Raw genomic sequence first — 27,141 nt, forward strand, 5'->3', positions numbered from 1 at the left:
GCACCTCCCTTCTGGACTTGCAAATACAACTCTGGACCCTTTCCAACTTGAATGTAATTATCTCTGGGGTAGAGGCCCCTCAGTCCCCAATCCTTTCTGATTTCCGTATCTACCTTCGAGGAGCTCAAAGATGAAAATAACCAGAATCCAAGGGTGTTCAGGATCCCATAGAGACGAGGACAGATGAGGTGACAGCTAATTCTCTTCATCCACACACCGAGACAAAAAGGGGGGAGAGTTTGTCTGCGGTCAGGAGACCAGGGTTAGAGCCAGTGCACCGCACCCTCCCATACAGCCTCTTGCTTTGGCACAAAAGCACTGTGGCAGCCATGGGGGGGCCCTGCTCAGGCTTCCCTTCAGTGGAGAAGGTTCTGGAAGGAGTGCTCTTAGCTGACAGCCCCCAGCTGCTGTACCTCCAGGAGCCACAGCAGCTGAGACCACAGGCTCCCCAGGCTGCCCCACTCAGTGACCGCAAGATGGGGACACCAGAGCTGGGCCACTCTGCCGGACGTGGGACGTCTCTGATGGGCGGTCTTTGCTCCGGGGCTCCCCATCGGCCTGGTGCAGCCTTTCTCAGAGCTGCGCTGTGTCTGAGGCTCTTCCCACCCCATCCTCCTTCCTTTCCCCTCCTTTCTCAGGGATCAGACCTGTATCTTGGCCTGAAGGCGCTCCCACCTACTCCTTCTCCCTCCCCCGTGATCCTTCACTCACATTACCCCCAATACATCTCCTGAACTTCTGATTCCATGTTGGTGTCTGCTACCTGGAGGACCCGGACTGCCACAGGGACCAACACTCCTGTGCTCTCCATCATTTTAGGTAGAACGCTTGTGTGTGCAGGGTCACATAGAGTCAAGGGTGAAGCTCGGAGCTCTCGGCTACTCCTTTGCCCCTGTTCCAGAAGGTTGTAGGCACCAGACGCTCTCCCACGTGCCTCTAAGGCTAGGTGGCACGCTGCCACACTTGGGTGGTCGTGATGCTTGTGACTTGTATTTATTCTTCCAGTTGCTCCTGGGTACAGTCGGACTCATCTCTGCCCAGGGCCCCTGCTGCCAAAGAGGCTGACTCTACCCACCAGCTTGCCCGGCTGCTCTTGGAAAGTCAGTCCTCAGGCCAGGCTGCACTCTGAGGCCCAGAGCTCCTTCCGAATGGCCACTCCGAGCATGAATCTGAGAGTTGAATGCCAACCCTGCAAATCTGTACATCGAATCAGAGGCTCCCCTGACCGCCTTCCACCTGATGCCAGGGTGAGCCAGTAAGCCTGGGCAGCCCTGCTCTTTAGAGACATGGACTAAAATCAGATTGAAAGGAAGGGAATCAAGGAGAAAAAACATCATTGGAAAACAAAAGAACTGCTAGACTCTCCGCCTGCTCCTGGAAAGGCAGTCACCAGCCTAAAGACAGATGAAGTGGAGGGCTGTTTTTTTTTTTTTTTTTTAAAAGGCGGGGGGCAGAGGTCATTAGCTCAGAGAATGTGTTATATTTGACATAAGGAGGGTGGTAATTTGAGGCTGGAAAGTGCACTCTGGTCCGGGAGATGCAGTCCGCAGATACTATTCGCTGGGGAGAACGGACAGGCCCTCGACTAGGAGAGTGGCGGAGAGGGAGGCGTTGCGGAGGTCTCCTGTTCTGCCAGCCATTCACGGCACCTCTGTCCATCCCCCCACCTTTCTGAAGAGGACCCATCTGTGAACTCTCACTTGTGCCATCCCTGGCGACTGTGAAGTCTCACGGGACTGAGACCAGCACCCAGTGACCTGGGTTGTAGAGCTTCCAAGACAGCCAGTGCCACCCCTGCGGGCTGTTTGTTTTGTGTTTTGTCCTCGGAGCCCGGCTTTACTTGGCGGTGCCAGGCTGCAGCCCCGTGGCCAAGGGTTTTGGGGACAGTACTTTCCCTCGGTTCCTGGGAAACCAGCCTGAAGTGCACATGCCCTCTGAGGGGCTAGCAGGCTTATCTGCTGCCGGGGACCCCTGGGCACTTGGTTCTTCCCAGTGAAGAGAGACGGAGGCTACGGGGGAGAAACTCCTAGAGGACGTGCTCATTCCGCGGTCCTCATCCACTCCTGCCCGTCCCCCAGACATCGGTTACAGATGGAAGGATGCAAGGGGGCAGCCAGCCAAGCCTGCGGAGAGCTGGGCGAGCTGCCTCGGATTGCGGCGCGCTAGCTCCGAGCGCATCGTCGCCCGGGGCCCTCTGGATCAAAGGCCGGCTCCTCCAGCTGCACTCAAACTTCATCCACTTCTCCAGGCTTTTCCGGGCCTTCGCTTGGGCCCTGCCCTCAGCCTCAAACACTCTTATCTAGCTCCTACCCTTCCTTTCGCTTTCAGCTTAAGCTCCAGGAAGTACGGGTAACCTCCACTGCAAACAAAGGCAAACGGTTTCTTTATCCGGAGCCTTTACTATGCTAATGGACACCGTGAATCTTCGGGGGGCTGGGGGGAGCGCCAATCTTTTCCAGAGTGTTCGGCCACAAAAGGCCTCCGCCGACCCCCTCATATCTATTAACCCTCTCCCTGAGAAGGAAGGGATTGGGAAAGGGTCCTCTGAGAGAAGCTGGGGCCGGGGAGAGCCGTGCGTTTCTCTGCTAGATCCTACTTCTTAGGTAGCAGCCCAGAAACCCCTCTTTCCCCTCAGGACGCGGGGTGGTGGGAAAAGAGTCCCTGTCCCGTGGCCTGAACATTAAGCTTTATTAGCGTCAAGGTAAAATCCACACCTGTGCAGATGCTTAATTATAGGCATACGTGCAGCTAAGACGCGTTCACACGTTAAGCGTGGGTCAAGTGCACGGTCTGGGACAGCTCTTCTTTGACTCTTTGGTATAGCTGTGCCAGACCACGGCCAGCCTGTCGTTTGTTCTGCCGGGCCAGGCCTCAAGCAGGGGAGTGGTCTCTGGCGCGTCCTTTTGGGGCCTGCTGCCCGGTGAGGGCAGCACCACATTGGTTGGGCAGATCCTTTTGCCGCGCCCCCCCCGCCCCCCCCCCCCCCCCCCGCAGATCTGCTGTCTGTGGTTCCCAGGAGGCTGCTCGTCGTGGACCAGATCAGTTGGGTGGCCTTGGCCACTGACTCCTGGTTGGGTTAAGGTTTGGCCAGTGAGACGCCCCAACGGGCAACCTGGCTGGCAGGAAGAGTCAAGAGGTGGGAGTATTTATTTCCCTGGCTGGGCTGCAGTTTGGTGCGGGCTACATTTCTATGCCCACAGCAGCCTTCACCTATAGCCCTCTCCTGTTCGGCTAACAGCCCTCAGCCCTCGCCTCTTCAGCCCGGGGCCTGGTAGTAGCTTCCCACTGTGACTAGTCCCAGGGCACTTCCCCGTCCCTTGTGGTTTCTGTAATCTTCCCACACCTCTGTAAACAGCCCCTTTGCTAAACTCTTTCCAATTCACCGTCTTGTTGAGTGCGTCTTGTTGAGTGCGCCATCCGTTCCCCACTGGGGCCCTGACTCAGGACAGCGAGAGCTGTGCTGTGGGCGGCCTCTAAGTCATCTCACCAATCACAGACAAGATAGCTTGAGTTCCCTATTGATCAATTTGAATATGCAAATGCTAGGCGTCAATTACTTGGGGTAAGCTTTCCGTAACAGTCTAGAGCCTGGCTGCGGACCCCCTGACTCACCCCTGTTGTGACATTTAGCGCTGAACTGGCTTATCTGTGCAGGGTCCCCACTCCTACTTGTCTAGATGAGGTTATGGGAGGAACATGAGCCCTTTCTCTCCCAACTCTCTGTTTTTTGGAGGTGGGGGAGGACATCGTCCTTTTCGGGGAATGTGATAAAACTGTCCAAAGTACATGAAAATTGGCCACCTAAATTATGAGCTTGAATTCTGGTTTCAGCAGTGTGCTGGTAAATGCTTAACGACTGGCTGCCCCACCCACTTCCTTTCCTGAGCTGTAGCATCTGTTGATTTCCATGATGGAAATACTCCAACCCCGGCCAGTCTCATGCTACTCAGGCGCTGGCTCTGACTGTGGAGCTGGGGAGCGACAATAGCACACCATTAAGTAGCATTTCCACCACACAGAAGCACAGATTAGCTAATCTCAGAAACACAGATAATAGAAACGGCAGCAGAGTCATCAGGAAGGCGTGAGTTTTGAGTATTTATCACCGTTGTTTTTTAATATGGTTTATTCGATGTTCAGTTTTTAATTACTTTAATTGTAATTTAATTTTAGTGATTTTAATTTCATTTGTATTGGGGCTTGCGTTTAACAATTGGCTTACAAAACTCCTGAAAATTTAATGATCAGCTCTCACAAACTGGTCCTCTCCAGCTCCAGCACACCATGGAAGGCTTCTATTTGCTCTGTGGCAATGGAAAGAAAAATTAATTTTCATCAAGATAGAAAACAAAAACAAAGAAAAGCGACGAGTATTTCAATTGCGCCACCTTGTGGCACAACCTAACACTACCACACCCCCTTGTCTGAACTCCCCCACTTTGGACACGTTGGATCTATATCTGGGGTGACCAAGGGTCCTGGTTTGCCTGGGACAAGTCTTGCCTTATGCCTACAACCTTGGTTTCACTATTAATCGCACACCCTTTTGTTCTCAAAAGCGTCCTGGCTTGAACAATAAATGATGGAGTCACCCTCCCTGTGTCCCGCTAGACTGTAACTTCCCTGAGGGTAAGGGTTGTCTTGTTTGCCACTGCGTCCCTCTGGCCGAATAAGTCTTTGACTGGGATCTGTTGAATGTGCAGTGAAAGTCAGGGCTACAGAAAAACTTGGTTCTTTGGTTCTGTTGACAGCGACTGGGATTTGGACATCTTTTCGTTTTGCAGAGATTTTTATTGTAATGTGGTTGGCCCTGTAATCTCTGACCCTGCAGCCCTCCGCACATGAAAAGCCAGGCGGATAGACGTCAGAGCCCCGTCTCCCAGGGGCGTGTGGCAGCCAGAGGGTGTTGGTCTGGCCATCTGGTGCAGGAACAGTGGAGCCGTGTGGGAGCCCAGCTGGCATGGGAATCCTTGGCTGTCCCCGGCAAACAGCACGGGGAGGCGAGCTGTGGGATCAATAGTAATTTCCTTCAGAAGAACGGCGATGTAGCGCGCTTGGCAATGGTACTGGGCTTTCCCTGGCACGGAGGTCTCTAAATGCACTTGTGCACTTGGTCCTCTTAGCTAGGAAATGGACTTGCAGCAGAATGCTGGACGGGGAAGGAAACAAGGACAGGACTTTCTTGGCTTGAGCCCAAGAGAGATTGCCAGGTTGGCCGTGGAAGCAAGCGTTCTCTGTGCCTGCCTGTCACGGGCAGAAGCCACGTCGACACTTTGAGGCACTGACAGAGTAGAAATCGTGGAAGCTGGAACATTCCCATGGACCTGCTGGTACCTCCCATGCAATGTCCATCCACTCAGCACTTAGGGAGAGACTTCTGTGTGGCAAGGACAGTGCTCCAGGCTCAGGGGGTCCCTGGGAAGTAAAGGTGATCCCTGCTTCTCACTGTGTAGACACGGAGAGTAAGGAGTTGTCTGACTTTTCTGAAGCCCAGGGATCAGTACTGAAATAGTGGCGCGTCCCAGGCACCTAGGGGGTGGCTGGAGTCTGGCAAGGATGGGGCAGGCTGGAGCTGTTAATGGAAAGCTGAGCAGGAACTTTGTACAGATGGGGCACTCGATGCGGTGGTATACCACCTAGATCCCCCCTTCAGGGGTTAGTGGGGGACTGCTGTCCACTTAGAATTGCCCTTAGCTGAGGGGTGCTGAGCTGCCGTACCCAACGTAATGCCCCCCTACCCCGGGGGGGCCAACTTGTACTCAATGACTGGTCTTGGCGGGGGGTACTAGGGCACACCCCCTTGCCTCAATTTGAGACACCTCTGAAGGGCCAGCCCAGCTCCAGAACTCTTGGTCGGCTGACGTCTTTGTTGCAGCTGCACGGTAGTTCAACTTATCTGCCCCATCCTGTGGCCCTCAATCCCTCTCGGGCGTTGTTCCCGAGAGCACCCTCCAGCCAACCTGCCAAATACTGGTCTCCATCTGGGGGCTCATCTCCCAGGCAACCTGACACAAGACTGGGAGGGAGGGAGGAAGGGAAGGAGGGAGGGGAGGAGGGAGGGATGGACAGTCCTTCTGAGGGAGAGAAACAGTGTGCAGAGGGGCACGGAGCATGGAGAGCAGGCGTTACCTGGGGCAATGCAGGAGAGTCCAGATTTCCTCCTGCGCATGGGGACCGGGTCTGTGATGGGCTGGTGACAGAGACGGACAGTAAGTCCTGGGAAGGTCAGAGGAGGGAGGGAGTGTTAGGATGGGCGTAAGGAAGATTGGGAAGGGGCTGTGGGCACAGAAGGTATCAGGAAAGTCTGCAGTGCACACAGTCAGAAGGAAAAAAAGATAATCCTGGGAAGCAGGTTCTTGATCCCTAATTTCTAGTGGTCAGCGAGGATTCATGGCCCAAAGGTCTTGCATTCCTGTGCTTCTGACCGAGGTGTAGCCCGTAAGCGTTACTTTTAGCTGCCTAGTCAGACTTTGGGCTCTTCTTAACGTAATTTATGTGTTCCCGCAATGAGCCACGTGTCCCCTGGCCTCTTACTTTCTTAGGTGGGCGCTGTGTCCCCGTTTGATCTGGAAAGAGGGTTTGAGAGCAGCTGGGGGTGGGTCCAGATCCCTGCCACTACAACATAGTAGCCGTTGTGGAACTAGGGGCAAATGCCTTGACCCTTTAGAGTGTTTCCTGCAAAATGGAGATAGTGCCTCCAAACGCTCAGCGCGAGGCCTGGCACATGGTAAACACTCGATAGTCACCTTCATTTTCGGTCCTGCCATTTCGGGTTCATTTGCTCTACCTTGTACCCCTTTATCAGAACTGTTTGGTGTATGGGTCGGGGGAGTCATTGCGGGGGGGGGGTGGTGTTGGTAGGAGTGGGAGAGGCAGAATACACAGACAGACCCCCCCCCCCAAATAAGTCCTTTAGAGATCCGGCCCCCTCCCAAAGCCATCCGACGTGCGGGGCAACCTGACAGTGGAAGCGGGCTTGCCTTTATCACCTCCATTTTCCAGAGGGGAAGACGGAGGTCTGGAGGAAAACTGACTTGGGCAGGTTTCAAAGGAATTGGGGGGGCCCCAGCCGTTTGCCCATCAGGTCTTGTGACACCATGTGCAGGTTTCTGTAATTCCCAGAGGCTTACCCTTGCTGTTTCTGCAGCTGGTTCTCCCGGTCTCCCCAAAAGCTGTGAAAGAAGCTGCAGCTTTGGGGCATGGGCGGGGCTCCCCATGGAGTCAGGCCCCGGGCCAGGAACTGCTCTTGTTTGTTCCTGAGCTCGCCAGAAGGACACCTCCTTCCTCCCCACTGATGTCAGCCGATGACGTCTGGGCGCATTCAGGCCGTGCTGTCATTTGTCCCATGCTCATTCAGCTGATTAAAAGTCATCAATTGTTTTTTAAGCCGGCAGCAGGCGAGCCACCAGGCGCCATTTGTTATTGCTCGGCCATGCTGTGAGATGCTGTTTAAACTCATGGAGCAAAGCTTTCACCAACCAGAGGCCAAAAGTGTTTTGGGGAGGAAAGAAAATAGGAGAGAAATGAGTGGGCCCACATCTCCGCCAGAAGGAACAATCGGGCCAGCCAGCTGAGGGGCTGGTCCCCCTTTTAGCAACTCCCACGCGGTTCTTTTCAGGGCCTTTCTTTTGGGGCCAGAGCTCCCCTTCATCTCTCTCCCCGGCAACATCATCACCGCTGTGGCTGACAAATGGTTCATTTGGGGACTTTTTCCCTTGTCGCCCCACCTCGGAGTTACTCCCTTGCTTTTTGGCCAGGTTAATGTTCCCCAAACACAGCTCAATGCCACCCCTGCTCCAGCACCTTCGGTGGCTCCCCACTGCTTATGAATGAGGAGTAAAGCTGTCGCCTGGGACAAAGGCCTTGCCTTCTCCACGGGGTCCCCCAGGTCCCCCTCCGACCTTCCCAGCCACTGCGCTTCGGCCAGGTTGCACCTCTCAGCCTCCCGCAGACAGGACCCTTGCTTGGCTGTCATTATTCGTGTAGCACCATCTATGTGAAATGATGACCTCTTCCCCACCCCGCCTCAGTCAACATACTGGATTCCAGAGGACCTTTCGAGGACTATTTCGGGAACCCATCTCTGTCCTGGTGTCTTTACTGAGGTCACAAGTCCGTGTCCTCTTCTCCCCCCCGCCCCCGTTTCAACCACATGTGCAGCAGATGTTACGCGTGCCTCACCCCCATCCCCTTGTGCTCACATTACTTTCTTTCTTTTTTTTTTTTTTTGGCCGCACCGAGGTATGTGGGATCTTAGTTTTCCGACCAGGGATCGAACCCGCGCCCCCCGGCCTTGGAAGCGTAGAGTCTTAACCAGTGGGCTGCCAGAGCTCACCATTTCTGTTCTCAGCTGCCAGCACCTGTGTCTAGCCACCCAGGAGCCAGGAAGTACCGGGGGATTAATGCTGCCTGGGAGCAGCCCTCAACCAATGGCTTCTGGGAGCTGGTGGATAAACACCCCGGCTCCCTCACCCCGTGGTGGAACATTCTGGAGTGATTGCCCTGTGCCGGCTTTCAGAGGTCCCCAGTGGGACTGAGCCTCGATTGTCCACAGGGTAACCTGCTCACTGGCTGCTTTCACTTCCTGGCCTCCTACCAGATAAACCACTTGTCTTTGTCTCAGTGGCGGCTACCGGGGGACCCAAGTTCAGATGACATGTCCCTTTGTTGCGATCCTTCGTCCTCGCTTGTTCGGTCCTGGTCTTGCTGAACCAGCCTCAGATCCCCTGCCTGACCCACAACAGGTACCCTGCAGTGGGTGCCTGGTAAATGCTGAGTGGCTCCAATCTGTATCAGAAAACCCTCTAAATGAAGTAAGCAAACGCTGTTTTTCTACGGATCGTTCTCTCTGCTCGCACAGGCCGGGGGCATTCCCACCCCTGCCTGGCCCTGCCCTCTCAAGTGGGCCCACCCCCAAAGCTCTTGAATTGCTATTGAATTTAAATAGAGCCATTCAGCTTTGCCCTTGCCCCTTATTTGTCACACGTGTTAATTTTCTCTCTCCTCTGGGCTCTCCCATTCCCAAGGGTGAAGGCCCATAATCCCAAGGGTTTCCTGTTCGTCACTTCTTCTGCACCCGTGAGGAATCAGAAGGTCTGACTCCACATGAATCAGAGAAGTTCAGTGTCATCGGCAGAAACATCTGTTTTGCCAGCCATAGCTCAGACCTTTCCTGAGTAAGAAACCTACAAGCCGAGGCAAGGCCAAGGCCGATTTTGGTGTCCACGGGGGCAGGGGAGGTGGGATGCAGAGAGACGGGAAGGAAGAAAGGGTAGAATGGCTGCCGGCTATGACCTGCCTTGGCCCCGTGAGCTTTATCACCCTGTTCTTGGACTTCAGTGAGAAGTCATGAGTCCCACAGGGGGCGTCTATCACCCAGCTTAACGCACCCCCCTTCAGCTGTCGGGCCAGAGCTGGGCTGCATTAGGCAGCGCAGAGAGCTGACAATCACAGGGGAGAAAGCCTTACATGGACAGCGGTTCCCAATGCTCGCCTGCGGGCCTCCCTCTTCATTTCCAGGTTTCCTTATCAGATGGCGGAAATGTATCTTGTTCAGGCAAGAAGGACACTGATGCTTTATCTTTGCACCAAGGTCAAAGGGGCACAGTCAAGCTCTCTGGGCCTGGAGTCACTCAGGCACCTGGAAAGAGCATTCCTTCCCCTTCGAGACACAGTTTTCATTTCCACCTTGCTCCAAACAAAAACCAGGCAGCTGGCCTCCAGCTCCACAGTGGAAAAACAGACTCCAAGCAGGAGTCCCTCTCACATCTCTGCTGGCTTTTCCAGACCGCAAATGGGGACGTGCTGATGAACAGGAATGGGTGGATTTATGACAAGACAACAGGAAGAGGTATGGGAGGCAGGAGGTATGGCCTTAAGTGCACCGGGACTGGTGGTGTGTCCTCACCGTGGGTGCTGGCTCGTTGGGCCAGGACCAGGGGGAGTGTCCCTCAGGCTCCAGGCCTGTGTCTCTCCCCAGTGGCCTGGACTCTGAGAGACGTGCAGGACAGGAAAGGCCTCGCTTCCTTAGTGTGGAGTTGCTGTTACCCTGGAAACGGCCCTTCTGGCCTACAGGGCCTAATAACATTCCTCAAAGTTTTTAGGAGTTGTGAGTTTTGGAATGATTACATAAACGTGGCTTTGTGGGCGCAGAGCTCTGCACGGGTAATACCCTTGGAGTTGCGAAGAAAAACACAGCAAAACAAAGGAGAAAATGCAGCCTTGTGGTTTCGAAAGACTGGGGTTGCAGAATCGTAGCTGCCGGATGGGAAACTTCCATGCGTTTTTCTGCGTCTGAGATGGTAACTCTTTGAGGTGCCTTAGAGCAGTCGGAACTGGGATATAGATGCGGGTATTTTATTTTATTTTTTGTTTTCGGCCACGCCACGTGGCATGCAGGATCTCAGTTCCACCCGTGCTCCCTGCAGTGGAAGCACAGAGTCCTAACGACTGGACCTCCAGGGAGGTCCCCAGATGCGGGTATTTTAGAATGGCCTTGGCCACGTGCAGGGGTTCCTCTTTCTCCAAGCATTTGCCCTCTGGGTCGCTGCAGCTGTGTGATTGGGCAGGAAAGCAGAAGTTGTCGTATTAGATAAACAGTCAGTAATGAACTGACCACGTGAAATCGGTCCCTACTCGAGCATCCCTCCCTGCTTAGCAGCCAAGTCCCTCCCGAGTCCCTGAATCTCCAGGATGCGGGCTACAGCCCAATACAGTGCAGTGCAATTGCGAAGTGAAGTCAATAACTGCTAGATTTCTTGAAGTCAATGAAAACGATGCCAGAGAGTTGCTCCCATCACACAAGAAGCCTCTAATTGGGGTCTGGTTGAGTTGGCCAGATTCTCAACTGGAGAGACTGTTCACAAACAGGGAGCATGATGGGAGTTTCCAAAAGAAGACCCTTTGAAGAACAGAGACTCAAGAGAGACTTGGGCTAACTCATGGAGGCCTTGAACCATTTTGCCAAATGACCCTCTTTATGATGGCATGTGAAATTTAAGGGTGAATTAGAGGTCGTTGTGCCACTAGATGCTTTGGTGGGGCGGGGGGAGGGAAAAGCTTTGAACTCCCAACCAAACTTCTTAGTACTTTGCTACTGTTAAGAATTAGTGCACAGCTGCACTTAGAAGCTCTCTTTTGTTAAAGATGAAATAACTTATTTTTATGATTCAAGTGTCATTTTTGAGATCGAGTCCCAGTTAAAAAAATTTCCCCCTGTGTACTTGGGAATGTTGATCTCTATTTGAGTGGTTTCAGGGTAAGTGGGCTTTCCCCATGTTGGCTGACCTCAGGTGACAAAGGTCTCCAGTATTTCCAGGAGCTGATGAGCCTGGGGGCTTTGTTGTTCTTTGGTGGGGGGAGAGGGCAAAGACTCAGGAGGATGGAGGGATGTAGGCTGCCTATGCCCCAGCCCAGGGAACACAGCAGGCTGCTCCTGCCTCAGGGCCTTTGCACTTCCCCATTTTAGGGTCCAAAGCTCAGAAACAGGGCATGGAAGCCCAGTCATCTACCAACTTCCTTGACATCACCAATGGGATGTCAGAAAGGCCCCTCCAGCGTGGCCTGGTACCCCCCTCCCCAGCGCCTCTGATCTCCAATCTCCCTCCATCTCAGTAAACAGCTACCCACTTCGTCCTGCATCAAAGGCCCAAACCCTTCGAGTCCCCCTTGGCTCTCTTTCTTTACTACTCCACATCTGCTTGGTTAGTAAATCCCATTGGCCTCACTTTCAAAACACCCCCAGACTGTTTTCATGGGTGCCTGCCACCAGCCTGGGTCGAGCCCTGATTTTCCCTCTGCTGTGACTCCCCGCTTCCCTCTCAGCTTCACCCCTGCCCCCTGCAGTCCGGGTTTCAATGAAGAAGAAGCGGGCCCCTGTCGGGTCATATCATTCCTCTGTTCAAAGCCGTCCAAAGTTTCCCAGCTCACTCAGAGGGAGAGCCTCGCTGATGGCAATTCTATTGCCTCTTGGTGGTGTCTTATAAGGGCTGCACCACCCAGGCTGCCACCTGTCTGACCTCATCTTCTAGTCTCTCTTCCTTGTGTCTCTGCTGTGGCCACACTGCCTAGAACACAGAAGGCTGCTCCTGCCTCAGGGCCTTTGCACTTCCTCTGCCCTCTGCCCGGAATCTTCTGCCCCCTGACACTAGCTGATCCCTTCCTCCCTTCAGGTCTTTATGCAGATGTCAGCTTATCAGGGAGGATTTCCTTGGCTGTCGACTCCCGCACACCCTGTCCCCCCTCCCTGTTTCTTGTACCTCTCGGCATTTATTACCATCTGAACCACAATATGGTTTATTCGGGTATTTATTTATTTTTGATGTGGACCTTTTTTTTTAAACATCTTTATTGGAGTATAATTGCTTTACAATGGTGTGTTCGTTTCTGCTTTATAACAAAGTGAATCAGATATACATATACATATATCCCCATATCTCCTCCCTCTTGCGTCTCCCGCCCACCCTCCCTATCCCACCCCTCTAGGTGGTCACAAAGCACCGAGCTGATCTCCCTGTGCTATGTGGCTGCTTCCCACTAGCTATCTATTTTACATTTGGTAGTATATATAAGTCCATGCCACTCTCTCACTCCGTCCCAGCTTACCCTTCCCCCTCCCCGTGTCCTCAACTCCATTCTCTACGTCTGCTTCTTTATTCCTGGATGTGGACCATTTTTAAAGTCTTTATTGAATTTGTTACAATATTGCTTCTGTGTTATGTTTGGGGTTTTTGGCCGCGAGGCTTGTGGGATCTTAGCTCCCCGAGGAAGGATCGAACCCGCACCCCCTGCATTGGAAGGCAATGTCTTAACCACTGGACCTCCAGGGAAGTCCCTACACGGTTATTTTGTTTACTTGGTTATCTTATCTCTGGCCTTTTACCAGAATGGCAGCCTCCATGCCGACAAGGGTTTTTGTTTTTTTAAATAAAAAGAGCTGTTTTGTGGTTTCTTGCTGTATTTTCAGCATCTAGTTCAGTGCCCGGCACAGAGTAGGTTCTCAATATTTGTTGAATATGTGAACGAGTGGGGCTGGGGGCAAATACTGGACTCGTGCGTTGGTAATAAAGTGGGGCTGGAGTGTGAGAAAGAACTACTCTCTCCCCACACCCAGCCCCTCAACTCCCTCACCCCCAACTCCCATGTCTTTGACCGAGGCCTTGCCTGGCCACCCTGATGGCCCCGGGAGTCCTGTATGCAGTGCTGTCAGGAAGGCCTCCCCGCTTCCCACCATGGCTGGAGGGCCCCTGAGCAGAGCAGACAGCTCAATGCTGGGCACCTGGGAGGCCCTCTGGGGGTTTCAGGAAATACCCAGGGGAACTTTGGCTAGCGCTCAGCTGAGGGGTGGGGTGGAGGGATGACTGGGGGCATCTCGCTGTTGCTGCCAAGGCTGTTTTCTTTATGCACACTGGTAGGTAAGGCTAGATGTAGGCAGACCCTTTTCTATCTACCGCAACCCCTAGACCAGCTGCTTGGGCTCTTGCAGATGTTTTAGCTCTGTTTTTGTTGAGTGAGAGGGAAAAAGACAGAACAGCAGGTGTCTACACTGGCTGATCCCGTGAAAGCAGGACGGGCGGTCTTACTTCAGAGAGTTCCTAGAATCCGCGTCTCATCTCTCTAGCCCGCCGCTGGCCCGCCTGCGGGTTTCTTCTTTTGGAGAGCCTTCCTGCCCTGGCAGTGCCCCGCCCATGCCTGCAGCTGGAAGAGGAAAATTGTTTTCCCAGTCTGCCGCTGTGGGGTATCACTGCCAGCTAGGGTCCTCAGTCCTGGTCCTGTTTTCCAATCATCGGGGGAGAAACCAAACAAAAAAATCCCTATGCCTGGACCTGACCTCACTCAAATTAAATCCTAATCTCTGAGGATGGGACCCAGGCAGCACTGACTTAATCAAATCAAATCAAAACAAAACAAAACAAAGCAAAAAAATCACCTGGTGCGGTGCTGCCAGGTCTGAGGCCCCCGGGGGGAACCAGTGTAACCGGTGGAGAGATGTACCCTTGTGCCCTGGATCCGGGCCTACTGATCTTTGCCATTGGGCCCCCTCGCCTTGGCCAGTTTACATCTTGCCGGCTCTCAAGGCCCATCTCTGGCCCTCGCGTTTGCAAAAGGCTTCTGGACACAGGGTCTGATCCCACCGAGGGCTCCCTCTCGCCACGTGCTTGCTTTTTTTTTTTTTTTTTTTGAGGTACGCGGGCCTCTCACTGTTGTGGCCTCTCCCGTTGCGGGGCGCAGGCTCAGCGGCCATGGCTCACGGGCCCAGCCGCTCCGCGGCATGCGGGATCTTCCCGGACCGGGGCACGAACCCGTGTCCCCTGCATCGGCAGGCGGACTCTCAACCACTGTGCCACCAGGGAAGCCCACGTGCTTGCTTTTGGATGTGGGTGCTGGGTTATTAATCACTCCTTCCTGGGCCTGATCTGACCCTTGTGTTATTATTTATCTTCCCCAGTGTTTACTACTTTGACTCGAAGCCGGGTTATGTACTCTCTCCTCTCACTTAACCCCACTTCCGCTGGGTGCAGAATCAATGCGACAAAGAATTTGGAGCCGCAAATGCTCCCATTTGGGAATGAAGGGCGTTGAGAGATGAGAAGGACAGTCCTGGTCCTCTCAGGTCGGCTGGGGAGGGCGAGAGCCGCCCGTAGATCATTCGATTGCAAGGCAGGCGGCAATAAGGGTTTTTGGAGTCGCACCAAACTCCTGGAGGGGAGCTGGCCGGGAAGAAAGTCTACATTTGGGGCTTTACGCTAGCTTTCAGGTTCGGGAGGGGAGGCCCGATTACATTTGGGAAGCAGAGGAGCGCCCCTCAGGGGTTGCCAGCCTTTTAGCACAGGGTGAGCCCACATTAAACATGTATCGATGGGTTGAAGACAGCTCCAGAGGCAGCCGTGGAGCTTCTGGGGACAAGCACACAGCCAGAGGCTGCAGAGAGTGCCTAAGTGCGACCTCCTTTCTTCCTCAGAGTGGACCAGAGCCAGAGGGAGGAAGTAAGCTCTGGAAGGCCACCCAGTGAGCTCCTGATACAGCCAGGCCCCAAATCCAGCCCAGCTGCCCCTTCTCCTTCTAGGGCCTCCGGCTGCTTCCTGGAAGGCAGGATTATTAAACTGATAGACGCCAGAAGGTCCGTGAACTTGGATGAGAAGAAAATTTACATCTTTCTTTTCACTAACCGCTAGCGAAATCTAGCGTTGCCTTTAATGGACGTAGGAAAGAAACCACAGTGAGATTGGCAGTCGCTGTAACTCTGTCACCAACAGAAATCACAGATATTTTCGTATCACATTACCGTTATTGCAGATAGTTGCAAATATCATGTACACTCATCATTATTTTGAAATTCTAGCTGTTATTTTGCCTCTCTATTTAATGCATTAAATAAGCACCTATATGGCTATATCACAAGGTATTTGGATGCCTCTTTCAGTATAATTGGCTTGCTTGGCAATTCATGGTGTTTTATTGTACGCGTTTAAAGCATTATCCTGAGAAGGGGTGCATAGCCTTTGCCAGTCTGTGGATGCCACAGGGATCCGTGGTGTAAGAGAGTCCCACCCCTTCTTAAGGGCCGCCGTCCATAAAACACACAGGACACCTTTTGTGGTAGCCTCAGTTTGATGGGAGGGTTAGCACTCAGCCTTGGTGACAAGAGGGCTGGGTTCCATTGTTAGCCGCTACTCAAGCTCTCTGAACCTCAGCTTCCTTGTCCATGAAATAGGATAATAATTGTCCCCATATTTCCGGGCTGTTACGAGGTGAGGGCACACATGCAGTGTTGGTAGAGGCTTGGTCCAGCGTAAGCGTTCAGTACATACTATGGTAGTTGCCAAACCCCAGTGTGCTGGCCCGTGGGGTCTTGGCTTGGCGAGAATCATTTCTTATCTTGGCTGATTCAAGAAGAAGAAGAAGGAGAAGGAAAAGAAGAACATCTTTGCTGATTTGTCCAACTTTTTCAAACCTCAGTTCCCAGGTATCAAAAACTATCGTCTGAGGTCACATGGACTAAAATACATTTTTTTGACTGAAACTGTAACTTATATATCAGAAAGTGCACTTATCTTAAGTGTACAACTCAATACATTTTTACATATGTCTACGGGCACGCGGGATCTTTCGTTGTGACACGTGGACCCTTCGTTGTGGCGTGCAGGCCCTCTAGTTGTGGTGCACGAGCTCCAGAGAGCTTGGGCTCAGTAGTTGTGGCGCTCGGGCTTAGTTGCCCTGCGGCATGTGGGATCTCAGTTCCCCGATCAGGGGTTGAACCCATGTCCCCTGCATTGGAAAGCAGATTCTTAACAAGTGGACCACCAGGGAAGTCCCAACACAAACTTACTATTTTATATTTATTTACTTACTTTTGGCTGCGCCACGTGGCTTACAGGATCTTAGCTCCCTGACCAGGGACTGAACCTGGGCCACGGCAGGGAAAGTGTCGAGTCCTAACCACTGGACCGCCGGGGAACTCCCCCTACCCCGCTTTTTAAACCACCAGCCCGAGTTCTACCACCATTGATTAATTTTGCCTGGTCTGGAACTTCACGTAAATTGAATCAGAATGTAGGTACTCTTTCATGCCTGGCTCTGTTCAGTCCGAACGTCTGTGAGGGTCATCTCTGTTGTAACATGTGTCGCTAGCTCTTTCTCCTGCATTGCTAGGTGGTATTCCATTGTATGAATACACTACAATTTTTTTATCCATTCTCCTGTTGACGGCAATTTGGGTTGTTTCCATTTTTTTGGTTCTTATGAAGAAAGTTGCCACAAATGTTCGTATCCGTGACTTTGTGAGGGTGTGTGTACTCCTTTCTCTTGGGTGTTCCTAGGAGTGGAATTCCTGGGTCAGAATATTTTCGTGTGTTTCTGTTTAGTTCCAGTTACCTTTAAAAAGATGGATTCTATCAAGAACGAGGCTTAGATAGTGCGTTAGGTGGGACAGCGGCTCGTGAACCAGGGGTTTCCCTATACCTGCCTCCCCAGTCTCACCTGGTGATTTTTCCAGACACAAGGCAACAGGAATTCCAGTCCTGAAGTGTTTTTAAAAGTTGATATTATTGTCATTAATAACCAGCCTTTGTTTGCCAAGCATGACTCCCTATTTTAGTCCAAGAAAGGGGCCGCAGTGCAGAAGCAGGTGAGGGTGAATTCGAGATAGACACGCGGGAAAGAACTTCCAAAGGGAGTTGAGAAGCCAGGTCCAGGGGCCTGACATACCTTGGAGGGGATTAGAGCAAGCCGGAGCAGCCAGCTTGTGTATTCATACAATGGAATAGCACCTAGCAATGCAGGAGAAAGAGCTAGCGACGCATGTAACAACAGACATGACCCTCACAGACGTTCGGACTGAACAGAGCCAGGCATGAAAGAGTACCTACATTCTGATTCAATTTACGTGAAGTTCCAGACCAGGCAAACTTAATCAATGGTGGTAGAACTCGGGCTGGTGGTTTAAAAAGTGGGGTAGGGGGAGTTCCCTGGCAGTCCAGTGGTTAGGACTCTCCAGAGGGAGACAGCCCAGCTTCCCCTCTCTCTTCTTCTTCCTCTACTTCCCTGCCCACCCGGCAGCAAATCCCTCAAGGTGACCAACTAGGGCTGACCAACCTGACCTCTGTCTCCGGGTATGCATTTTTAATTAAGCAGGTGGCATGTCACAGCTCAGTCGCCTTTCCCTAGCAGTCTCCTGCCTCTTCCTCTCAACAAATAGCTTCTTCACGGGAGGGAGGCTTTCCGTAAACCCCAACTCCAGGGCTTCCAATTAAGTAACAGCTTTATACCTTGCACCTTCTTTTTTTTTTTTTTTTGGTACGCGGGCCTCTCACTGTTGTGGCCTCTCCCGTTGTGGAGCACAGGCTCCGGACGCGCAGGCTCAGCAGCCATGGCTCACGGGCCCAGCCGCTCCGCGGCACGTGGGACCTTCCCGGACCGGGGCACGAACCCGCGTCCCCTGCATCGGCAGGCGGACTCTCAACCACTGCGCCACCAGGGAAGCCCACCTTGCACCTTCTTAATCAGGGTGAACCCCGGGTGGTTGACGTCAGGCAGGTTTTTCGAAAACGCTGGATCTCAAAGTGTGGTCGCTGGACTGACAGCCTCAGCATCGACTGGGAACTGGTTAGAAATGCCAATTCCTGGGCCCTACCCCAGGCCTCAGGATCAGAAGGTCGAGGCCCAGGAATGGGTGTTTTGACAAGCACTCCAGGGGATTCTGATGCACACTGAGGTTTGAGAACCACTGATCCATTGAGGTTTACAACCTTGGCCTCACATTGGAATCACTTGGGGATTTAAAAATACTGCAGCCTGGTCCACCCCCAGGGATGCTGATGTAATTGGTCTGGGATGCGTAGTCTGGGTCTCCGCATTTTTAAAGCTCCCAGGGTGATTCCACTGTGCAGCCAAATGGAAAACCTTGCATCTAGGAGAAAGCTCTTTTGTTCTATTGTCTCCCTGGGCTTCCTGGGGGCCTGGCTTAACGCGCCTCGAGGATGCAGAGGCCAAGTGGCATATTGCACGGGCAGCGCTCACCTGCACACACAGCAGGCAGTGGGCATCTCTCCTTGAAATTGCCTGTGGCGGGAGTGTTTACATCACTGAAATGGGCACATGCTACAAATCAGAGCTCTGTCATCCCTGGAGAACTTCTGTTAATCATCAGCGGGTCACCACTGGGCCGGTACCCTGATTGGAGAACCCAGGCATGGCTGCAGACGGGGAGGGTCAGGACCCAGGCCAGAGGGCCCATTACGGATTGAAATCAGCGAGGGGCCATCTAGAATGTGTGCCAGCACTCAGGATCAAAATATGGGTAAAACATGGGGACAGGAAGAGCTACCTAATTTGGGGACCTGGAACAAAATGAAAATTCAAGGTTCTTTATTCAAAAAGGAGGAAAAGAGCTGCCATGAAAGGTACTAACATATGAAACTTTTCCCTTTCTTCTGCAGTCTCTCTTTCAACCAATCATGTTTTTAATTTGCTACTTCATGTCGTGTCCCCTTGGGTACAGGGATACTTCTGGGGCAAGTGTACACTGTCACAGGGTCTTGGGGGTCCCGCCTTACCGTTCTGAACCCTTGGCCCACCAGCTGCCAGGTTCCCCCTTTCTTCAGTCAGACCTATGTGGTCTTCCGGCAGGGGAATTCATTGTCGTCTTTACACAGGAATACCCTAAGCTGCCTCCCTGCTGAGATGTGCTTGGTACCAGATGTGGGTGGTGCTACCAGCCTGGGGTAGGCGTGGCCACCACCGTGCCCCTCCCTACTGTCCTGGGAGAGCCCATCCCACCTCAGCCCTCCTACCAGGGATGGAGAGCCTGGTTGGTTGCTGGGTGGATGGGCAAGGAATGGGGGAGACTGTCATGAGCTGAGCCTCCAAGTCCCCTTTATTATCCTATTAGACTTCACTTACCAAACAACAGTCCAAAGATAAAATTGTTCAGCATTTCAAGATGGCCACCGCAGAGCATTAAACCCCCAGCCCAGGACCCTTCTGAGCCCAGTGCCCCGTGTGATCAGCCATGGAGCCGGCCCAGCCTGATGATACGACGAATGCTCAAAAGGCTTAGTTTGACAAGACTTGCCACTAGAGGGGTTGCCTATATGTCCTCAGTATTTGACCTCTAAGTCAGGGTACATCCCGGCCAGCTGGACACCCACCCTGGGCGGCGGGAGTCCAAGAGAGTAGATTCAGCGCACGCCTGGACCAAAGTAGGACATGATGTAGCCATTATTGATTTTCCTATAGAGAGTGAACTTTTCATTAAAACAATCACATAAATTATTTAATGCACCCCCGCACAGCAGTCTCCGGTAGTTTATATAACCAAGAGGGACGAGCTCAGGCAGGGCCTTGAATAGACTCCAGAGCATGTGGTCCATGACTTGAGGGGGTTGGGGTCATGACTTAATAAAACTGTTGTGTTTTTTTTTTTCTCTAGAGCATTGGGATCACACATGGTCCTATCCCTTCCATCTCTGGTAACTTGGGTACCAGGAGCCACTGTTCTTGAAATGAGACCAGCTTCAACTCCATCTTACCCTTATCACCCCTGTTTTAAAAGAGCAAAGTGCTCCTAGGCGCTTTGTCAGTTGTGGGCCATTCCCCACTCTCTTTTTTCTGCCTTGGTCAGAAGAGCAGGGAGGCTGGGACCGGTGAAGCACAATAGATAAAATGCCACCCTTTTCCAAAATGTTGCATAAACCCTCCAGAAAGCGACCTTCCAGGGAGCAGAAGGATTGCCTTGGAAACTCTGTTCTTAACTTCTTTCAGTAACTCATTCCCCACTGTTGTGCCAGCCTGGATAGAAAAGTGATTTTTGCATCGAATAGCTAATGATGATCGTTAAGTACCCAACAGCTTCAAACCTGCTTTGGGCCTTTCGGATTTTTAAAGGGATTTTTACCATTTGGCCTCTGAACATTTCGAATTACAGTACATTTGAAGGAAGCAGTTTTTTATTTTTAGACAGTAGGTTATAGGGTAATTCCTTTGCTTGTGTGCTTACTTTTTTGGAGCTCCTGGTGTGAAAAGAAAAGCCATTCACTTCTGCCCAGGCGGAGGAGGGTGGAGCCCTGCTTGTTGACTGAATGGCCCCCATCTCTGCCTTTTGTCTCTAGCTGTCTTGGGTGGAGGGCTACTGCACATGGGGTTAATTGCCCGGTCGTAACTCTGGTCGTTAAAATTCAAGAGGTGTGCGCTGTAAGACACTTGAGGTAGATGAACTGTCCCGTAACTTTTTATATACGGCACTCCCCCCATTTGTGTTCCCACACTACTGTTGGTCTAAGCCAATGAGGACTCAGTGAGCAGGCCCCAGCCAGTCCAGGAGGCCTCAGCCAGGTCCCTTCTTGTGTTAACGCTTGTTTCCAGCCACAAAGGGTTTGTGTCTTCAATTACAAAATACACCACCTCCTCCTTTCCCTCTAGTCACAGTTCCAACTTAAATTAAGATCTAATTTTTTTATTATCGTTTTTTTTCTCTTTCCCAGTGCCTCTCATGCTCCTTTTGGAAGGTTCCTTTTGAAATTTATCTTCTTTGTGTCAATACTTCACAGCGGTCGAACTGGAAGATTTTTCACCAATGCAATATAACAAAAGCCACCCCCCCCAAAAAAGAAAAAGATCCCCGATGATTGACCCTTCTGGTTAAGATTCTTCAAACTGGCCAGCAGCAAACGGCTTCCTCATTGGCTCTGTCGCTTGGAATCCTCCACTTCCTCGTGGTACCATCTTGGGAACATTCGAGAACAAAATGGAGAATGAGGAAACTTCATCTGCTTGGGCCATGGAGACGGTCTGCCATCTGTGGGGAAGCTCTAATTTCACGGGCTGGGTTCCTTTCCTCATGCAGAACTACAAGCCACACAGATCAGCCTTGTAGGAGCCTTCCAGTGTGGTTAGCACCTCATTCTCTGTATCTTCTATCCCCTGCTGCGAACTCTGTCATCTCCCTGCCTCTGGATTCTGCCCCTGCCATCCCTCCCCTCCCTCCTGCCCTGTTAGAACGTTCTGCCCTCAGTTTCTCACATACCCACAGACTCCTTTCTCACTTGTAGAAATCCTATCTCTCCTTTCCAACTCCTTTTCGGCACAGAAACAAATCATCTTCCTTAATAGATTGTAAATTTCTTGAGGGCAAAGACCGGTGATATGAGCCTTTCTCACAGCGTAACACACCAGAGGAAGCTCTAGAAAGGACCAGCGACAGCGAGCCAGGCCAAGCACACTGCTTTTCTTCTGCCTGATTACCCTTGGGTCAGCCTGACTGACCCCTGAAGGAACTGGAAAAGTTAGGGGAGCAGGCTTCTGGCATCTACAGGAGACCCGCTTCTCTCTGAGAGTTGTTTCATTCTCTCCCTACTTTGAGAGAGAGGATTCTTCCTCCGTTGGATTGCTGGTAGCCAAGCATGGGTTCAGGGCCCTGTTTTTATAAATGAGGGACTTATCTGGAGCTTGTTTGACACAGTTTACCAGCAGCTAGAAACACTCCAGCTGGGTGAGTGACATCACCTCCTGCATCAACGAAGAAGGTTTCAATAGAAATTGATGAGAAAAAGCTACCCAGACTTCTTGGGCTCCCATGAGTAAAAAGTCAACAAGGAGAGTGGAGTTCCAGAGCAGGTAGATTCAGGGCTGTGATGCTACCACCACCCCAGTTCTTGGCTTTGCTCCCTCGGGCGGGCTCCATCTCTAGATCTCTGTGGCTGCCCTTGCTGGCTTCCAGCCCACCCCTGGTGGTTTTCTGATGGTGGTACCTCCGGACCTCTCCCCAGGTAGCACCCAATCCTGTAAAAGAGAAAAAATTCTTTCCCCAAATCCCGGACAAATATTTCCTTCCATTTCACTGGCTCTGGGCTGCAGCTGGACATCAGAAACATTCATTGGCCTAAGACCCTCAGGGCTGGGGATGTTGTGAGTTGAATTTCTAGGAATGGTCCTTTAAGATCCCATGTCCCCTCACAAGCTGTACATTTAATGAGATTTCACTCCTATGATTGTGTTATGTTATGTGGCCCAGCTGACCTTTAAAAAGGGAGATGATGGGCCTAATCGAATCCCACGATCCTTTAAAAGCAGAGAACTTTCTCCGGCTGGTGGCAGAAGCCGAAGAAGAAGGAAAAGTCCTAGAGATTCAAAACAGGAGGACAACTTGACGTACCCTGGCTGGCTTGAAGATGGAGGGGGCCGGGTGGAAAATGTGAGGAGGAACTAGGTTCGGCCAACAACCTGAAAGAGCTTGGAGTGGATCCTCTCCCAGGGTTTCCAGAAAGGAACGCAGTCCCGCCGACACCTTGATTTTAGCCTTGTGAGCTTCTAAGCAGAGAATCGGGCTGAATGACTCTATGCCGGGGTTTCTGACCCGTGGAAACTGTGAGCTAATAAATGGATGGTGTTTTAAGCTGCTAAGTTTATAATAATTTGTGATGCAGCAAAAGAAAACTAACACGGGGTTAAAGCCAGCTCCATGCCAGACACGTAGTTGAGAATGGAGGCAGAGTGGTCTCCTGTGTAAGGTTGCCAGATAAATAAAAATACAAGACTCTCAGTTAAATTTGAACATCAGATAAATTTACAATGTTGCGTTAGTTTCAGGTATACAGCAAAGTGATTCAGTTATGCTGAATATATATGTATATATATATACTGAATATATACACATATATATACATTGTTTTAAAAATTCTTTTCCATTATAGGTTATTACGAGATTACTAATATATTTTTAAGTATAAGTATGTCTCCATTTTGAATTTCAGATAAACAATGATTTTTGTTTTAGTGTAAGTACATCCTGTGCAATATTTGAGATATACTTATACTAAAAACTGACTCATTAAACAATTGAAAAATTAAACAATTAATTGAAAAAAAACAATTGAGATTCAAATTTCACAGCCCAAGTCCACATATAGGCGCTCTGGTCGACAGCTGACCTCCTAGATGACAGCCAGCATCTACCGCCAGGCCTGTGCGTGTACCATCTTGCATGTGCAGCCCAGTTGACCCTCCGGAGGACTCCACCTCCAGGGAGCACCTGATTGCAATCATAAATGGTTGGTTTGTGTCACCACATTGTGGGGTGGTTTGTTATACAATAATAGAGCATTGAAACAGGGAGAATGTTCTCTTCATGGATATGACAATTATTTTCAGGGGGATAAGCAGGACTTTCTTCCCCTTACCACCGCTCCCTCCCCACCTTGAAACTCATTCCTTAGCCATTCCATACTACTGCTGGTGAGCTGAACTTTTCACATTCACAAATGTGGCAGCATAGCCGCTGAGGGCAAAGGCAGATCAGTCAGACGAATCTTGGCTTCTATCTGACTTTCTGCAAATTACTTCACCTCTTTCAGCCTTGGATCACCCATCTGTAAAATGGGCATGATGGGCTGCTCCCCCCAGTTACAGCACGGTTGTGAGGATCCCATGAGAACATAGAGTGCCTGGCATATAATAAATGATTAATAAATGTTAGCTATTGTTATTATGACTAATGACCTGCAGCAATGATTTTCATAAAAACTTCTATCTAATTATTGGCAGGAAGAACCCTAGTTTAATTGTCATGTATCCAAAGCCATTGTTGGCGGCAGCGATCTCCCAGCTTGCACCTGGTGCTTGGTTTGTAACCCCCGACACGCATCACCTGGGTCACCTTGGAGCACATTTGGCACTAGTTGAGCTTGGAGGATTCATTAGGAAGTCACACTATCAAAGATGAATGACTTTCTTTTTTTAATGATTTAGGTGGGTGTTTAGTTATAATTGTCTTAAATTAGAAAAAAAATTCTCCTGGTAGAGATTACTGTAGCCCTGCTTGATGGCCTGGAACCATGGTGGCACCTTGGTCACTCTGTTATCTCAAAGTTACCCTGTCCCTGAGGGATCCCTGAGCAAGTCTCTGAGCAGGTGTGGGAGTGGGGGTCTTCTAGTTAGAAATTGTCCTGATCAGCTCAGTTTCATGGGAGGATCCCTTTTATCCCCAGTTCCATTCAATGTTAAAGCTACACTTCCACCCCTCACCAGCAACCAGAGAGGTTACACGCCAGGAGTCCGGGAGAAGTAGCGTCGATGGAGAAGGTTTTCTTAGATTGAAGTATAGTTGTTTTATAATGATGTTTCTGGTGTACAGCAAAGTGATTCCGTTATACATATATACATATGTATATATATTCTTTTCCCATATAGGTTATTACAAGATATTGAATATAGTTCCCTGTGCTACACAATAGGACCTTGTTGTTTATTTTATATATACTAGTTTGTATCTGCTAATCCCAGACTCCTAATTTATCCCCCCTTTCCCCTTTGATAACTATAAGTTTGTTTTCTGTCTGTGGGTCTGTTTTTGTTTTGTAAGTTCATTTGTATCACATTTTAGATTCCACATGTGAGGGATATCACATATTTGTCTTTCTCTGCCTGACTTACTTCACTTAGTATGATAATCGCTAGGTCCATCTGTGTTGCTGCAAATGGCATTATTTTGTTCTTTTTCATGGCTGAGTAATATTCCATCGCATATGTGCACCACATCTTCTTTATCCATTTACGTGTCGATGGACACTTAGGTTGCTTCTATGTCTCAGCTATTGTAAATAGTGCTGCAGTGAACACTGGGGTGCATGTACCTTTTCGAATTATAGTTTTGTCCGGATATATGCTCAGGAGTAGGATTGCTGTGCCAACTACAAATTGGCACGTGCCGTCTACTCTACAAGGATTAAATCATGAGCCGCTGCAGCTGCTGACCTTCAACACCCCCTGAAAGGATTTCAGGGTGGAGATCAGGAATGAGGCGCTCTGTGCTCTGGGAAAAACTGGCAGAACAGGTCTTTAGATAGTTAGATATTTTCAGGAGAAGATTTTATGAGCCAAATTCTTGCATCTCTTTGTATCTAGAAAAGCATTAAAATCATTAATGGTGACATCTGCTCCTCGTGACTAGCAGCCAGCCTCTGCCAACATGTGTGCTTCGCCGCACGTCCCCCTTCACTAAAGTCACATAGAACACTGACCTTCCGCCTGCCTCTCTGGAGCACTTCCTCAGAGCTCTCTGAAATGCCGTCTCCTGGGCTATTGTCCTCATTTTGCCCCCAATAAGACTTAACTCACAACTCTCATGTTGTGCATTTTTTTCATTCGACAGCTGGATCATATGGTAGTTCTATTTTTAGTTTTTTAAAGAACCTCCATGCTGTTCTCCATAGTGGCTGCACCAATTTACATTCCCTCCAACAGTGTAGGAGGGTAACCTTTTTTCCACACCCTTGACAGAAGTTTTGAAACCTGTGCTGCCTCTTTTTGGGGGCATTCTTCACTTTCTTTGGATTCACTGACACCTTTGCGAATCTAATGAAAGCTATGCACCCATTCCCTGGAAGCAATGCACACAGGCATGCACTTTTGCTGATAATGCCAAGGAATCCTGAACCCCCTGAATTCTGGTGCATGGCTGGCTTCTAGGCTACACATCATTGCTTTGGGTATTCTGAAGTCTGTCCCATGGGAAGCCACCCCAGCGCGGAGACCGCTTTTCGTCCCCACAGAGTGATTTTCCTTGAACGGCATCTAGAGGTTCTCCATCAGCCTATTTTGAAAGAAGTTAAGAAAGTCTCTATGGTTGTGCAGAGGTGTACCTTGCTCGCCCTCATTGCCATATAGCAGTGTGCGTGTGGGTAGAAAGCCTTGTGTTCTGTTGGTTGTGTGTAACGTGAGAATATCGTTCATGATACTATATTTATGCTAATCCACGGTGGAAACTTGCCTCCTTGATCTGCACGTTAAGAACACTTGTGCTTCTCCTGATTGTTGGCTTTGCTTTTACATCACCAGCTCTGTAAATCACAGTGTGACCCAGCTTCCTTTTTCGCATGGGTTGCTAGGGAACTCAGCCTCAAACTTGTGTTCTGCTTCCCGTATTCTTGTATAGTCTCCTCACTCTTAGCTCCATCTTACTTTCCTTTCCTTGTTTTCCCTTTATCTCCTTTGTTCTTATTTGTCCCTTATTTACTTGTAATTTATTTTATGCTGTTCTAGTGCATGCATCTTTGCAAACCTTAAATACATCTTTGGAACAAGGCAGATATAAATCAATAAAAATGCAGAGTGGCTAATGGAAGCTCTGGACAGCTTTCTCTTTGTGAAAACAATTGTCCCTGAATATAGAGGTCTGTTTCACGGGGATATGGAGGGCAGTTGAGGAGGGAGGTGAGAGAAGAAATGAGGAGAGCCTTGAGGAGTCTTTAAGCAGAGAAGTGCACATGGCTAGGAAATCTACCCTTACTGGACTAGAAAAAAGTTCAGGTCATTGAATTTGGACTTTTCCCCCCTATCTTCCATTAAAAACAATAATCACAACCCTCCCCCACCCCATGCCGGAAGATATGCATTTTAAAAATAAGGTGATTTTAAAAAAGGTATTTTATCATGGAGAATTTCAAATATACCTGGAAGTAGATTAAACAGAATAGTGAGCCCCCATGTACCGCTCACCCGGCCTCAATAACCATCAATCCATGGCCAGTCTTGCCTTATTCATGTGCTTCTCCTGTGTGATTATGATTTTTAATTTTTAAATGAAATATATGTATATATGTGTGTGTGTATGTGTATATATATATATATATACATCCTGTAAGTAGACAC

General features: G+C 50.4%; 1 long non-coding RNA gene across 1 annotated transcript; it reads right to left on the reverse strand.

Annotated features, from left to right (window-relative positions):
• Positions 1 to 4,145: 4,145 nt before the first annotated feature.
• On the reverse strand, positions 4,146 to 7,269 carry LOC137216896 (uncharacterized). Its single transcript, XR_010939882.1, has 3 exons — positions 7,131 to 7,269; positions 6,130 to 6,216; positions 4,146 to 4,304 (listed from the first exon to the last, which is right to left on the reverse strand). It is a non-coding gene; the product is annotated as an uncharacterized lncRNA (long non-coding RNA).
• Between the last annotated feature and the right edge of the window lie 19,872 nt (positions 7,270 to 27,141).

This window comes from Pseudorca crassidens, chromosome X (assembly GCF_039906515.1).
Source record: "Pseudorca crassidens isolate mPseCra1 chromosome X, mPseCra1.hap1, whole genome shotgun sequence".
In the NCBI taxonomy this organism is placed as follows: domain Eukaryota; kingdom Metazoa; phylum Chordata; class Mammalia; order Artiodactyla; family Delphinidae; genus Pseudorca; species Pseudorca crassidens.